Below are 16,384 nucleotides of genomic sequence, written 5' to 3' on the forward strand. Positions count from 1 at the left end.
TAGTAATCTCGCGGAGGAGGCTTCGCCGGGCGTCTTCGTTCGTCGTGCTCGGATCCGCGATGGCACACAGCTCCGGGCACACAGCTCCGGGCACACACCCGAACAATTTCCTTTTCTTCTTTGGCACGCCGGCCGGAGCACGGCCCCTTTGTGGCCGAGGAACGCTGCGAGCAGACGACGACGACGACGCGTTTCGACGGAAGGTGCCCGAGAGTAATCTGCATTTCAATCTCGTTGATGATGCACCCGGGACGCGGAACCATGAACGTGCAACGAGATCCGGTCGTCTCTTTAAAGGCGGGGTGTCATCGAAATTGACCGTGTACACGGCGATTTACCCAGTTCCTAGTCACCTTTTCATCAAAGACAATTGATACGTTCTTCGTGCCGTGACGTCTCGTTCGTTTCAATTAGAACTCCTAACAGAGAAACATGACTCGAAAGCGTGAGTGCACAGTAAAATCCGGTCGACCGTTTGACCAGCGAGTCGACGTCGAAATTATGTGTACGCCCGAGCAATTTGCTGCAGTAAATATGTTTATTTTCTTTCGAAGAAAGAAACGACGAGGTCCCCTATGTACATTTTTATGCGAATCTATTAACGAAATTACGTTCGACTCTCGTGGAAGTATTCCGGTTGCCAAACACCTCGGCGCTGTTTCCCATTAAAGCCCGTTGTTTCATCAAACATCCCGCGAAACCTTCCAGTACATTTCGCGAGCAAAAAAGAAACGTTAATACAGCGTTCTAAGCCTCCCGGCTCCACGCACCATCGTTCCATCTAAAGAATTAAAGACGACGTCCCGCTCGTTGAAAGCGGGCGTCCTTTCAGGGGAGAACGAACATCCCTTTGCACGATTCCTTTTCCGCTCCGTCGTGCACGACGTATCGAGATGGGTAGCAATTAACGATTCCTCGGATATTTTCACTTTTAGAATCACAGACAAAGAGTGCTGAGAAATTTTCGATAGATTTTCTCGAAACGTTAATCGATGGACGTACTTCTCGAGCGACCAGTTTCGAACTACGTTCCTCTTTCACGTCGACGTAACGCTACAGAAATTCCCTATTTTCCTTTATCTCTACTTTCCATGGTACGAATCTTCAGCGAAAGCACTTAGAAAACTTCTCGTTATCTCTTTTACAATTAAAGTTCTCTGTCTCAAATCCCTTGGTACGCGCAGAATTCAAACTAGTCTTTAACGTTTGAAAATTCGTCTAAATCTCAGGATTCGTCAGGATTCCCATTTTGTCTCGTCACATCCATTGTTCGTACAAACTTCTGATCGAGACTTGGCGACTTCGTCAAAGATAAGAACGAGGAGCGAGTCTCGTGTCGGATAACTATGATCCTGTCTCAATCGCGCCTAATTGAGCGACTGGGCGCCGGTTCGTCCAAACGCTCGAATCGACGCGTTCAGTTGATCGACCGACAAAACTTATTTTTATTCAAAATTATTCGCCTGACCGTTTCGGTGAGCGAACGAGGTTCGTTCCGGTAAACATCAGGCGAGACGGGCCTGTCCATTATACGTAGCGGGTAGGTGTCGGCGACAGAGTTTGCCAACGAACATACCGGAAACGGTCGCCCAGAACGGTCGATCGCTTTCGATGGTAATGCATGGAAAGACAAACGACCCAACGACGGTGGATAAAGTATGGTCGACTCCTCAGTTTTTTAATCGGTGATCGATCATCGTGATCGACGCTCTGATATCGTGTCCCGACACCTCGGGATGTTTCCCTTCATAATTTACGGACTTGCGCGCAAATTAGGTGAACGTCTTCGACGATGAGATCGGATCGAACGCAAGGATTTTAATTTTTCGAGTTCCAGTCGTACATCGTCAGTGTACTTTGATTACGACGACGTGAGATTTGAGATCGACCGATTCCATGCAGAAGCGTGCGCGCGGCTCGTGGGCACGTCAGAAGGGACATAGATGCATCGAGTTTGAATATAATAATTATCATGGACGCGATATCATCGTGTGCGGATGCACGAAGCGGAACGGGCATCAATAAAGCGTGCACGCAAACACAGATGCGTGTGCGTACAGGATGGGTAAATAGGCGAGCACGCGTAGGCGCGAGGGCGGAGTGCCATTACGGAATCGGTTCGACGCGATATTGGGAAATTATCAGGCTCCGTTTCATGAACAGATCAAGTTGAACGAACGTAAAATTCTGTAATCGAGTAAACGACGTAGGATTGCGAACGAGTCTCGAACTTGAGACTTCGGAATCGTTTCTTTGTGTTGCAAATTAATTTTGTGCATCGACAGTTTAATCAGAAAGAAGGAAATTCGCAGAATCACGAAAACATTTCACACCGAAATATCCGTGCGCGACGCTTTCCCTCTTTTTAACCCGTTGAATTACGTGGCGCATCTTTCCCCCGTCGACGTTTGTACCCCTATTGTGCCGAGACACGTGGAAATACCTTTTTCAAACTAGAATGGTGCACGTGATACAGGAGAACGTGCCCCACGAGCTTTCATTTGATGACACTGAGCGACGATGGAGAATGAGAATATTATGTCGACGTTAGCTTCCCTAGCTACATGGGACATCTACGCGGAACCATCTCACTCAACGCACCGATATAAATAAAACATTTAATACGGTTTTAATTCGTGGATGAAGGGGTGAGGAAACGTGGATTTAATTCAATAGAGGCGCAGTACTTCTACGTGTCTCTTGGTATGAAATTCGAGCTCGTAGGGATAATCGCGAGTCTGCTACGTTCTCGAAAGACGAAAGATACAAAGGATCGGTTTCTCTCTGAAAATTGGTGGCCGCGTATCGACGAACGCAAATAAAGGAAAGCTATGGTGCGCGCAAATATCAGCGCAAATATTGACACGACGTGGCGTGGAAAACCGACTCAGCTGCAAAGTTATTAGTTTCAGAGCTACTGCGATAACGGATCCAGGATTATCCGACGTTCATAGCCGATAAATGAATTTTATGCACAAAATAAAATACACGCGTATGTAGAAACGGAAGATGTACGGAAAAACTCAGGACCGAACTCGTACCACGTACCGATGAGGACTACCGTGTAAAAGTCGGTCCGTACAAACTCGCGTCCGAGAATGCTTCATTGAAAAGTTATTATTTCCTTTTAACAAAAATCTCTCGCAAGTTATTTCGGTACTCGTCAATAATTTGAATTACGTTCTAAATTGAGGGAGCGCGTGCCTGTAATACGTCACCGAGTCTATGAAAGAGTTTAGCTGGCGCAGCTGACTGGCGAACGTTAGGAACACGTTTGACCCGCGAACGCGTGACGTATTTAGTGAAATTAGCTGCACACAAACTGTCACAAATGAGTTGATTTAACGAGGGCGTATTTATCGTTGGTTATTCGAGTGATCAGGGTACACGGGTACTCTCCCGTTGGTTCATGAGAAACGACCGCGATCACGTACTTTGGTGTTCACGACGACCGAGCCGCGAATCGCGTCGATTCAAGTATAAACGTTCTTGGAACGCGAGGAATAAAAATTGCATGAACAAAAATGCAGATAAGAGTTCACGGAAGATCATCGACGAATTCCGAAGTCCATCGCTGCGTTCTCGGAAGATCTTTTTAATGAGCTTGCAAATACAATATAAATATTTATTCCTGATCGACGATACGTAGACCAATAGAATAAATTTCATAACTCCGTCGAAAGTGGATTCGAATATTCGTCGGAGCTTTGCTCGATTCTTAAAATCGTATGTCCCGATCGACGACGAGTCGCGGAGACGCTCTTCCCTCCACCCGATTTCAATACTCACGGAATTTATTCTAGAACTCGCGTAGACTGTCGGTTATGAATAGCCAGAAAATTGTAAGGATTCTCGTTGCTGTCAGCGAAACGAAAATTGAAAGATAATAATTAATCGGAGCAGACGCGTTCCTCGCAACGCGGGGCAGATCCGTAATTAATACACAGTGGAAATTCTCAAGTGCGCAGTATCACCTCGTTACCACGGTATAATAATTAATGGTGGAATTTAGTTCCTGGAACTAGAGGCGTTCGAGCTACCTAAAACACTTTAATTACACGAACTCCTAATTCAGTCGGTAACGCTCAGCCGGCTGTTCCTCGCTTTGCGCGTGTCTTCCCGTTTCCCCGAGCGATGAGCCAAGAGCACGGGAAAGAACGAACCTCCTCGTTATTAACAAACGAGTCTCCGAACTATCGACGCGCATCGATGTTACGTTTTTTACGGTATACATCTCTCTGAGTACGATAAACGATTTTCATATTGAGAAAAAGAAAACTTCGTCGAATCAATCGTATAAATAGTTATAACGATCGCGATTCTCGACGGTCTCGATTCTCGTCCAGACGTTCGTTCGACGGGAGGACTCCCTTCAAGTCCCTCGACAGGAAGTGACGCTCTCCGAGCCCGGTCAGTTTCCTGTCGGCCAGGCCATCGTACCTTCGTACCCGTGGGCTCGCGACGGGAACGAAACGAAAGTCGTCGCCTCCCCGCGGCTCGCCGGGCTCGTTCAGCGTAGTTACGCGCACTTCGGAAGCCTTTCGACGCACTCCAGTTACTACGTTTCCCCGCAATTAAATCTTTTCCCCGACCGCGATTCCCCTGTTTCTCTTCTGGCCAGCGACGGTCATTTCGTCGCGTGTGCACCGCCGAAAATGAAAAGGGGAGACGGATAATCGAACGACGAGCGTCAACGACTTGCGATGTACCATAGAACGGTGACACTTTAAACGGAGAAAGTACGTTTTCAGGTATCTCTCGACGGAACACGGTCTACCACGATTGCAATGCGAAAGCATTGACAGAAATCGTACCACGATTTATACGACTCGTCGTCAAGTACGAATTCTTATGTCGATCCTTGAAAACTATGAACTGGCGGAAGCAAACGGCATTCGACTGCAATGAAAAACTAAAAGATCCACGCCGTCGAGATCCTAGCAACGTGTATCCAATTAAAACGTTCCAACTACGTGTTTCCGAATCAAACAAAAAGAGAGATTAAAGACGTTTTTCATAGTTGCGTCTGTTAAAAGAAAGATGCATAGTTCTTTGATTTTGACGCGTGATTCCTCTCATTAGCACTCATCCATGATCCACCTGTTGCCACTGGGTTGTGCTCGTTATTTTTCTGTTGTTTCGTTTATTCAGAATTTTACGTATGTCCCCCTCCTCCAGCTTTTTTTATTTTCAATATGAGTTTCATTTTGTATAATAAGTATAAGTATTATTATTGTTACACAGAACGAGCCACGGTTCGATTAAACGTATTCCGTATCGCTACGAACGGTCGAGCTGATCGCCGAATCGATCAAAGTTTCACTAATGAATCTCGATTCGCGTCGACAAAGAATCGCGGGTCTCGGTGGTTGCCAAGTACCGCAAGCAAGAGTAATACCTGGAACGAGACCTAGTCTCGTTAGCGCCGGCCTAAACAGGCCTTATGAAGCGAGTGCACGAACGCTTTGCAGAAATTAGGGCCATCGGTAAGATTCCGGAATTTCATGCCGCATACACGTACTATATTATTAGATGCTCGACGTCGAGAGCAGTGCCAATGTTTGCGAGGCTTCCGCCACGGCCTTTGACCAGCTACTCGAATCCGAACAGTTTCCGTGTTTCTATGGGCCGCTGCTCAGATCTCGTTCGTACACCTCGGAGAGTCGATACAGCTTTTGACGCGTGACACGTTCCGTTCACGTCTGATCAAAGAACCGAATAGATCAGCTGATTCAGTGACCGTTTCGACGTCGCTTGCCGTTCGGGGAGTATTTCGAGCGACGTTCAACGGACGTTCGAAGCGTATCCATTACCTCCGCGTCGTTATAATTGCCCGTAATCAATTACTCACGCCTAGTTACCGCGCGCGTCATTAACGCCCCTTAACGATTCGAATTGGTCGCAGGACGATCGACGAGAATCGATACAATTTTTCCGAAGAAATTCTTATGTTCCGTTGGCCTTGATCGATCGACCCGATTGACCCAAATTGCGACGGGACGGCCGCGAAGATAACACGGTACCATCAGATTTCTCGATTTGGTTTCGAAACCGTTGAATTAAAAGGCAGTCCTCGGTGTCGCGGGGAATTTATCTTTTATTCCAAATTGAATGAACGAGATTCTTGCAACGCTCCTCTGGAACGAGCGGCGGAAGCCTGCTTTCAAGAGCGACACTCGGATTCTTCGGGGCCGAGTGGACTAAAGGAGAAAACAGGTTTCTCGAGACCCAATTATGGAACAGCTCCGAGCGATTCTCCGCTGCAAGTTCAATGCTCGCTGATAAACTTACCGCGGAAGAACCGTGATAGAAAATAGTAAATGATTTACCAGCACAATTTTGTTGGACCAAAACGGAATTACCGATTCGCCGAGCGAATTAATTTAGCGAAGAGTGATAAGAAAACTGTACGCGTAGTTCTTATATCAAGTTCGTGCCGAGTAACTGCACATTTCGTTTTCACACGTATTCCATCCGTTTACGTTTCATACGTATGCGTTTCATTGGCGTTCATTACGAGCAGAGACAGATAGGAGGACGATCGTTCATACAAACAGATATTTTAGAAAGAGTCATACAAAATTTTAGAAAACAAAATGTACTGAAAATGAATAATGATTATAAGAAATGCGAAACGAGTCATTTTCGGCCCCATCGGTAGATCTAGTGTTAATGTACGGGCAACGGGCAGGATGAAATTGAACAGACGTCCGGAAAAGTGGAAAATTTTAATCCCTCTTAACGCGGAGAGAAGAACTGTAGGAAAAACGGGAACTGGGGAGAAGAATGGGTGAGAAGTTCGCGCGGCCGAAAGGAGATTTCGTGTTTTATTCGCGCGGCTTAATATTCGAAGGAGAAGTTGGAACCGATCCAGATTAAAGGCACCCGACGGAATTATTATTAAACGTCGCGCTGCAATTTCCTCGTCTGCCCGAGAAACGTCCGCGGCGAGACGGACGGACAGACTCTCTTAACGTCTTTTCCGCGTCGTGTCATCCCGATTTCACCCGACGAGCTCCACCATCGATTCTTCGTTTAAAAAACGCATTAAGAAAATGCAACATTTTAAACGGACCACAGATTCGTACGCAAAATAAAAGATTTCAATCGGCCATAGGACCAGGAGTCTCAAATCCCGTTTAAGACGACTGCGACGCGAAGACACTTTTCTCTTGGACCAAATTACAATTTCATCGGTTTCGCATTCGAACCGATTACAGAACACACTCGTTCGGGAGAGTCCGCGCGAATTTAATATTCAGGGAATCTGGACCTAATCCAGGACCAGATTCCGCGTGGCATTTTTGTAAAACGTGACACTGCAATTTCCTTCGTGGGCACGATGCCGAGCGTCCGCGGCCTTCTTCTTGACCCAATTTCCTTCGCCTTCTTTTTCTTACCCCGTGGACGATTCGGCTCGAGTCTCTCGGACACCGAGGTGTCCGAGCGTTTCCACCAGGCGACGTCCATGGGTCGAGGACGCATGCGTCAAGCTTGCCCATTGTGAGATCATGCAAAGTACTTCCGGTCTTGACTCAATCCCGAATCAATTTCACAATTTACATAGATGATCGTGCGTATAATTAATTGTCATGCAAGAGTGGGGTCTCCCGCGGATCAATCGAACGACGCGTTCGTTCGTATCACAGGAAGAAATTGCGCGGCCCCGATAACCCGGTCGCTCGGACGATCAGCGAGATCGCAGAGGAATTTTATTTCGGATTTAGTATCGGTATGCGACGACGAAAATGACTTTGCTGAGCTCTGGCCTTATCGACGTCACCCTCGTGATCGATCGGGAAGCAAAGGGGACACGCGAAAAACTCAGGAACAAAAAGCGGAGAGAATTAATCGGGGAATCGTGAACCACCGCGAATTAATAAGACACGAAGCGAACGGCGGGGTTCCGGTTCGCTCGGTGAACGTCACGGGCAGACAATGATGGGCCCCGGAGAAAGGAAAAAGTGGTCGTCGATTAAGCCGACTACTGATAACGGGCGGCGAGTCGTAACACGGGAGCGGAGGTAGTCGCGTGGGAAATTGTACGTTCCGACCTCGAACGATTTAAACCTCGTTTAAAAAGGTTTTAAGCGATTTCGTCGGATACGCGGGGATGAATTACGGCATCTCCCGTCGTTCGGCCGAGAGAACGCCGGCACGAGAGCAGAGGAAAACGCCGGATTCCCCACCGGAAAAAGCAGCGACGACAGGGTGTATTGTCGTTTGCAACTGCAATTGGGAGGCTTGTAAGATCGATCCAGCCGGGGTAATATCTACTCGCCGCGTAACAGGCCTGCACACGGCTTTGCCGTTCCTCGATTCGACCACGTCGGGCGCCTCTGGTACGGCTCGACCCTCCTGCGGCCATCGCCCGATCAAACATGTATCAATTTGCTTCTGAAGTAATTTCCGCGATAAACAGGAGAATCGGAGAGTTCACCGATTTAAAACGAGCTGATTGAAATTCATCGCGTATCCTTCGTCCTAGTCCGTGGATCATTAAAAATTGGCTTCGAATCGACGCTGGTGCCACGTGACAAGGTACTCACTACTTTCGTCGTGGCACGCTTCGTGCCGTGGGGAAAATAACGGAACGATCATCGATCCGCTCGCATTGTCCGTCGCGAGGAAAATCGTCGCGTCGAGATGTATTAAAACTCGTTCCTGTCTCGCCGAGGCTTCGTGGAAAGAAAATATGTTCCACTACTTTTATCTCCTTGCTCGTTCATATTCAGTTTCGTATGAAACGGGACGGCCGAGTGACTTTGTCGTGTTTTTTTAACCGAACGCATGGCGGCCCGATGGAACCGTATCAAATATGCACATGGATGCGAGCTGCCTGACGCGACAAAGAAAACCGGCTCTCGTTCCAGCGTAGAAAAATTACGAACGAGTCGTAAAAGAAATTTGATAATTGCAGCAGGATTAGCTCTCTTCCGCACTAATGGAAATTCAATCGAGCGGCGATAATAGCAAGGACATTTATATTATATAAAAGTCCGTACCCTCGTGGCAGGGTAATTAATAACAAAGAACCGTGAGGATCCCCACTGAGAGAGTGAACAGTGACGTTCCCGTCCGGCCTCGATAATAATTGAACTTAGAACGGGTCGAAAGAAATGGACCAATTACACGATTGCCAATCTTGTTCCGTCCAGCAATTAAAGGTAGAACTGTCCTTTAACCCCTTCCTCCATCGATCGAAGAATATCCAACGAACGCGATAAATATTAATTTCTCGTCTTCGTGCTCGTCGTCTCTCAAGAGCTCTGACGGCAAATCGTACGATCGCGTTGTCGCGTCATGGTAATTGGTCAGAGACTCGTTTCAAGTTACGTTTGCGCGTAACTTTTCGCTCGTTTCACGGTAAGAAAATGCAAACAATGGAAAAGGGTATAAAACTACGCGAGCGTCGCTTTCGTAATAGGCGCGAGTAATTAAAATTTGAACGATTGGCCAACGTTGATACAGGCGAGCGCGTGTAACGGAGATGAAAGGAGAAGCCCCGACGAGATTACGCGATGCGGAAACCTTTGACTATACACACACTGGAAAAAACGTAGTACCACCAACATCGTGGTACCACCACTATTCTCGGCACCCAAAATTTTTTAGATCTAACGTGTAAAGCAGTCACACGTACCGTGTAAAATTTAAATTCAATGACTAAAATTGCCACTGTTTAGTCACGTGTTGGTCCCGAAGGCGGAGCTCGGCTACCTGACGCTGGCTACGCTTTCTCAACATCGGAAGCCTGGCGGTCCATGTCCATACATTGTCAAAGGTGGAAACCGATGCCGCGAGATCCAGTTACTTTGCGCAACGACTTCAAATTCTCCATTGTCTCCGCGCGGCCGGTAATTACCCGGCGGCGGGCAGCGGCGGGCAGCGGCGTCTCGACGTCTTCTGCAAATGCGTCGGGACGGGCGGCTCTCGCCGTTTCACGACCGACTGCCCGCGCACAATGCACGCACGATGGCCGCCGGTGCATAATGCATCCCCCGGTACACGTGCACAACGGTACGCCGACCTGGGGCCGCTCCCGGGTTTGCCGAACGATAATTAATTGCTTTTTGTGTGCACGCACCGGTTTCCCGAAACCCACGTTGCGCGGCCCGCGGCTACCTCCGATCCTTACCTCTCCTATACGCGTACGAATAAGTCGCGGTCCCAAGGAAAGATCGATCGACTCGACGAATTGACAGAGTTTCGAGATCGTCACGATGAGCTCACGATACGTGGCTCCGATGGGCGTAGCTATGAACATAGACGGACAGCACTCGACTCGAATCTAATTAAAATATAGACAGACTGTTCCCTCTGATTTATGGAATACATGCGATTCCTGATCTGACAATGAGAGAAATACGTGATACGCGCGTGTGACGTTAAATAACGATGAGCCTCGCTTGAAATCGATTTTTCCGAGACGAGAGGGAGGACGGTATTTAAGCATAATTACGAAAGAAAGTTCTCCGCGGAGATAATAAAAGTGGAGATGAACGTCCTGATTTAAACTTGGTTCGCGCCGAGCCCCGTGAGACTGCTAATAATACCTCGAAAGGGATCGTTCATGATTTTTACCCGATGTAAAAATCCTCGTTTTATTCTCGACCGTCTACGTTGATAAATTCATGCGGCCGGTTCTTTTAAAACCAAGTACGGACACGCCGTTCTGAAATATCTGACGATTTCATTATTTTTACACGAGCAAAATCCTCGTTCCGTTGCTGGACGTTCCCGCTGCTAAACTCGTGCGACGAATTTCTCTAAAAGGAAGTCCGGTCCGAAGTACCTAACGATTCCTTTAACGAAACGCTACGGCCTTTCGCGCTAAAGACCGACCGCGGATCATTACGGCCTGATTTGTGTGCCCCAGATGTCCAAAAGCAACCCGGCCTTTGTCGCGCGATAATACATCCCACGTTTCTATCGCCGTACCGCCGAGACCGTCCGTGAAAGCCGTCCTTTGCCTCTGAAGCGATCGATGAAATTCGGCATGAATCGCGGCAATGATCAAAAACGGAATTCGACAAAAAATATCGTACATTTCATTGCGATCGAAATCGCAGTTCGGCATACTGCGGGTCTCGACTCGAGATAGCGGACGAATCGGGACGGATCGGTCTTTACTCGAACCGTAAGCAATTTTGAATCGTGCTCATTCTCAAATACTTCGGAATAACGTCGAGATAAAGAGATCCGGCCTGGCGAGTACGAGAGAATGGGGAAACCTCCGGGGAGCAGAGCTCGCGCAACAACAATATCACGCGGCAATAGATCTCGACGCGGAAATGAAGAAGAGAGAGCGGAAAGATTTCCCCGATGACGTTCTAACGACGAAACCCGGACGCACGAAAGACGATCGTTCCTCGTGGCGAGAGTCGCACGATTGGAAGATTCGTCGTCGACCGACCCTGAACGCGGCGCGGCGTGTCCGACTCTGCCACCACCCACCCGCTCCGTGACGAGTATCGATCATGCCCGATGCACCGAGACCCTGGAATGTCCTCTTCCATATCCGTGACCGCAGGATCCTGGATTTCGGATTTCGATCGCCGGAACTTTCCGTCTTCCTCCTCCGCTTCCGCCAACTTCAGGGAGCTATCGAGGTATTTCTGGTTCCGTGGGTCCACAATGGAGCTCGAAGCGATTCGCGGGCAGGAGAGTGCGGGACGTTTCGACGGGTTCAGGGTAAACTTGAATCGATGACAGGGAACTTCCTTTCGGGCGACGGAAACCTGGCGCAACGCACACGGATCATTATAATATTATCTATTAATATATTAATAATTACTGTCATTTCTCAACAATAGGATTTTTAAAATGAATATTTTAATTTACATATAATAGTATAAAGACTTATTACATTTAATTTCGACTTAAATCTGTACCAAAATTATTTGTTATATGTAGTATTAACTGAAGCTAGAAATAAAGCAAATTATTGTTCATAATTAAATTGAGTTTAAATATTCCCAATAAAGAAATTTTTTTAAATGGATTCCTAATTCTTTGAGAGATAATAATTATCTACATTTCTAATTATATAGGTTATACAAAACATTATATCTTCAATATAATTAATAATCACGTGTACGTGGTGGAGTTCGTTTCACCCTGGGAAGGTCGCAGCGAAGAAAGCAAAATATTGGCTAATAATTCTCACAAGAATAATTTCCCATCGAGGAAATTACAGGTTTTCCAGGTTTTCCAGGTTTTCCCTCGCTCTCACCGATCTCTAGAGCACGTTCGACCGCGTGAGTCTTCGAAGATGCTCGTCGGGGCAATTATACGACGCGAAACAGAGAATTTCGCGGCCGGCGAGAGAAACTCCTGGGTCTCGGATTTTCCCGTTGAAACCGTGATTCGCCACGGAACAGTTTTGTCCAGAGCCGACAGCGTTTCGGTAATTAAAATCGTGATTCCGTGAGATTAATTTCGAACGTGTCGGGTTTCCCCGAGAAAATTTCCGCGCGTGAAATTAATGAACTGCTCGTAAATTACCCAGTTTTGGAAATGAAAGGTCCTTCAAATCGCCCCCTGGACGATCGTTTTTCGTTTGGCAACTATCGACGAACGTGACTCGAAATCCCTAAATATTTGCGACGACGAAAAAAATTTAGTGAGTACGAAACGTCCGACGAGTTCGCGTTTCATTAAATCGTTCGGAACGTAATTTTGACGAAACAGTAATGAGAGAGAATATAGCAATACTCCTTTGTCGTTCATATGAATTCTGATTAAATTCTATGTTTGCGTTCTAGTAATCGAAATTAAACGACTCGGTGCACGTCCCATTCTGCATCAATCTCTATTCGAGCTTCGATGTTTCGTCGTGACGCAAAAGAAACTATGCACTTCGGGTATGTCACATTGTGCGCAGAAAACTATCACGAAACAGGTCACCTGTTCTATGCTCTCGCTCGGTGGTTCTCTCCCGATAGAAGTTCGCGTTTCTAGCGAACGTTTTGCCGCCCGAACGAGCAATTACCTCCGGACGGATTCTATCGGTTGGGGTTAATTCTTTTGTTTGCTCCGCGGTTAAAAGGGACGAAGAGAGGAGCGTCGGGTTTTGGGGAAGAAAAAAACCATCGTCGGTTCGCGGTTCATCAATTTTTCAGATTGACTACCGCGGTTCCAGCTTCTCTCCGAACTTAGAGCAGTTTAAAAATAAACTGTACGCTGGCTCCTACGAACTTTCACGGACGTTCAATTTTCGAACCAAGCGGCGAGTCGACCAAAAGGCTCCAGAGAATTGCTAAAGTTGTATGAACATAAAAACAATGACGAAGCATTGAAATTTTAACAGTTACTAGATAAAACGTTAATAAAACGCAGTACAAAATTTTTAAAATTTTACGAGCCTATTAAAAAAGTTATTCCATATTGAATTCTCATGTCGAACGACTGAATTTTTATTTCATTTATAAAAAGAATATGAATCCAACAATGACAGAATTTTGTAATTTCAATTTCAAGAATGTTATTTAAGATATAGAATAAAAAGTATGCAAAAATAAGAATTTTAGGACACGTAGCCAATGTAGATAGTTGCAAATCGCGTACAGTCCAATCCAGTGGAGTCGAGAAGTGCGAATCGCGGGGCATCATGATTTATACGAGCATCGTTTCACATTGTCGCATCACGGTTTTATTTTTTTATATCATAAAATTCCACGATAACTTCATGTTCATGAAACACGTCCATTGGATCACGTGTTACTACTTCCATGTCGAACGTGCCTCTCACAGATACTTTTACACACATTATCGGTTTTCCAAACAGCCATATCTCGGGCAAACGAACAAATGAAAATTCGCGACCAACGGGCGTTAATAAAAATTTTCCGTTTCATCGCAGAAATCAACGTTTTAATTGGTTCGAATTCTATTTTTTTTATCCGTCCACTCTGGGCGTTAACGAGGAAAAAAATGAAACGTAAAGCGCAGAGCGAGTCCATTGAATGAGTTTATCGAAACATGTTTTCATAAATTCGTTACACGACGCAAGTCGTACAGTGAATTTATCCTCGTATTCGAACGTTATCGAACGCGTCAAACATGATGTTAGAAAACAAAATGTACTGAAAGTGAATGATGATTATTATAAATGCGAAACGAGTCATTTTAACCCCTCCTCGGTAGATCCAGTGTTAATTCATTTTCCAAGTTGAACGAACGCACGAAGAATCCGGCGAGATTTTCCTATCGTTTCATTCGATCCGTTCCATCGGCATCTGTGAAAAGCCTCCGATTCCTTGGCAGAAACCCTTCGGACCAACGACGGAGCATCGTCCCTCGGCTGTCAAAGAAGTTCAAAAAGCAAAAAAAAATAGGAAAAGAAACAAAAGGAATCTCGAAAGAAGTAGCAAGTCGCACCCGTGGTCGGTGAACTTAGCACACACTCCACGGAGTGGAACAGCGGCAGACTGCTTCCGGTAATGAAACTCGACGTGAAGAGGAAGCTCGAAAAAGAGAGGGAGGGACGCGGCCGAGCCAGGCAGAGAGGCAGGCAGGCTGGCAGGCTGGCAGACAGGCAGGCAGGCAGGCAGGCAGAAGCGGGCACGCACGTGGGGACGTTGAACGGTCTAAGGGATGCTGGAGGGGATGCAGGAGGTTGAGGTCGCATTGATTTTGTCTAGACAGGGTGGAGACTAGCCGTGGTATCGTCCTTCGCTCACCGTTGATATTCCGGCATCCACCGCGGCCGGTGCACGCACCTGCACTCTTGCTTTTGTCGACCGCGAGTCGACGGCGAGTCTCCGGCGCGTCCACGCGAAACCTGTACACTCGTTCCGCGTTCGACCATAAGTACGTCGCGTCTTCGACAGACTCGAATTCTCTTTGACTCGCCGAGGAAATTCGATCGAGCGCGATTCGTCGAGTGAAAGTCCGTGTGAAACGCTCGTTCGAGATACGCTTTCACTTGTTCGTCGACGGCATCCTTGGAAAAGTGGCGTGGAAACGAGAGTAAGGAAGAGATGGCCATGGATTCCATGGAACTTCGGAAGGTGTCGTGGTAGGTTTAAAAAGAAGGCAAAGACTCCAAATGTAACATGAGCAGTGGTCCTGGAAGAGGATCGCCGGCGAGCGTTCTGTGCGTTTTGTCAACGAACCGGTCGACCGACGAATTTCGGCTCGTTACGCACCGCGCTAATTGAGAGCACAAAGAATCGGTGCGTTCGCAGCGTACCGGGAGAAACACGGGGAAAGCACGTATTAATGGAAATTGCTCGTTCCGAGCAGATTTTCCATCTCCCGGCTGATACGAATCACTTTTAACCGGAATGAATTACGACGACGCGAGCGAGGCCAAGCGTTTTGCGTAAAATTAACGAGCTTCCGGTGACACAGCGTCCGGTAACCGTGAAATCTAATGACGTGATGCACGACGCGACGCGCACTCGTCTCGTAACATTTTGTACATTTTCATACGTGGCAAACGTCGATTCCACGCAGAATCCGCAGCTTGACGATGTTCAAATTCACTCTCGGTCGCATTTACGAATCCAAATATGCAAATTCCTTTCGAAGCGACGGACGAGCGGTGTCCCGTGACAAAATTAGATGTAGATCTGTGCCCGACGAGGATACATTAAAAGTAAATTGAAGTCGACCGCTTCGCATAATTTTGCAAACATCCATTCGGTCTGAAACGAGCGTGTGCCGTTGTTCCTGGCTCGTGTTTCCCAATAATGATCGTGTCCGGGTTCGTTCGGGATGGATAAAAGCGACGAGCTCGTCAGAAAATCTGATACCGAGTGGTATCACGAACGATACGCTACTAATTATACATATAATGGATCGTACGATGAATCATGAAATGACCTTCAATGAAATCAGGCATGATTTAAATGTACGTAAAACGTCTCCTCGATTTTACGTGTTACGACGTCCTACGAGCACGTAGGAGCTACCGAATCTCGATCGTGTTTGGTGACGAACAACGATGATCCGAAAGAAAGTCGAGGATCGGGACGCGAAATATTTGTGAAATATCCGTCGCGAATCCGCTGACGTCAACGTGAATCGTCTGCTTCGCGTTGAACGAAAATATTTAGTTTATTAAACGACGTATCGCGTGTTTCACGATTTTCGTGAACAATTCATAACTCACACCGATACTGATTAAAAGGGGGAATTGGTAACACCGTTACCTTCTTTTGTTTTAACATGAAAATTCTTTTTTCTCACGCGTCGTGATTCCTTTTTAAGGATGTATTGGCTATATAGTCAATCCCAAAAGTTTATGTACCTTAGAAAAACGCATTTCCTATAATTAAAAATAGTGCACTTTTCTTCTAATTTCGATATTTAATGAGTTAAGTATGATTATTTCGCATTTTATTGATGTTGACAAAATCCGACCATCCCACCGTCG

At 46.7% G+C, this 16,384-nt stretch overlaps 1 protein-coding gene across 6 annotated transcripts in view; it reads left to right on the forward strand.

Annotated features, from left to right (window-relative positions):
• Btk29A (tyrosine-protein kinase Btk29A) overlaps nt 1-16,384 on the forward strand; it is a 105,750-nt gene that overhangs the window by 83,988 nt on the left and 5,378 nt on the right. The window lies entirely within an intron of this gene.

The sequence above is a fragment of the Ceratina calcarata genome, unplaced genomic scaffold (assembly GCF_001652005.2).
Source record: "Ceratina calcarata isolate Rehan_Ccalc_2016 unplaced genomic scaffold, ASM165200v1 scaffold551.2, whole genome shotgun sequence".
NCBI lineage: Eukaryota > Metazoa > Arthropoda > Insecta > Hymenoptera > Apidae > Ceratina > Ceratina calcarata.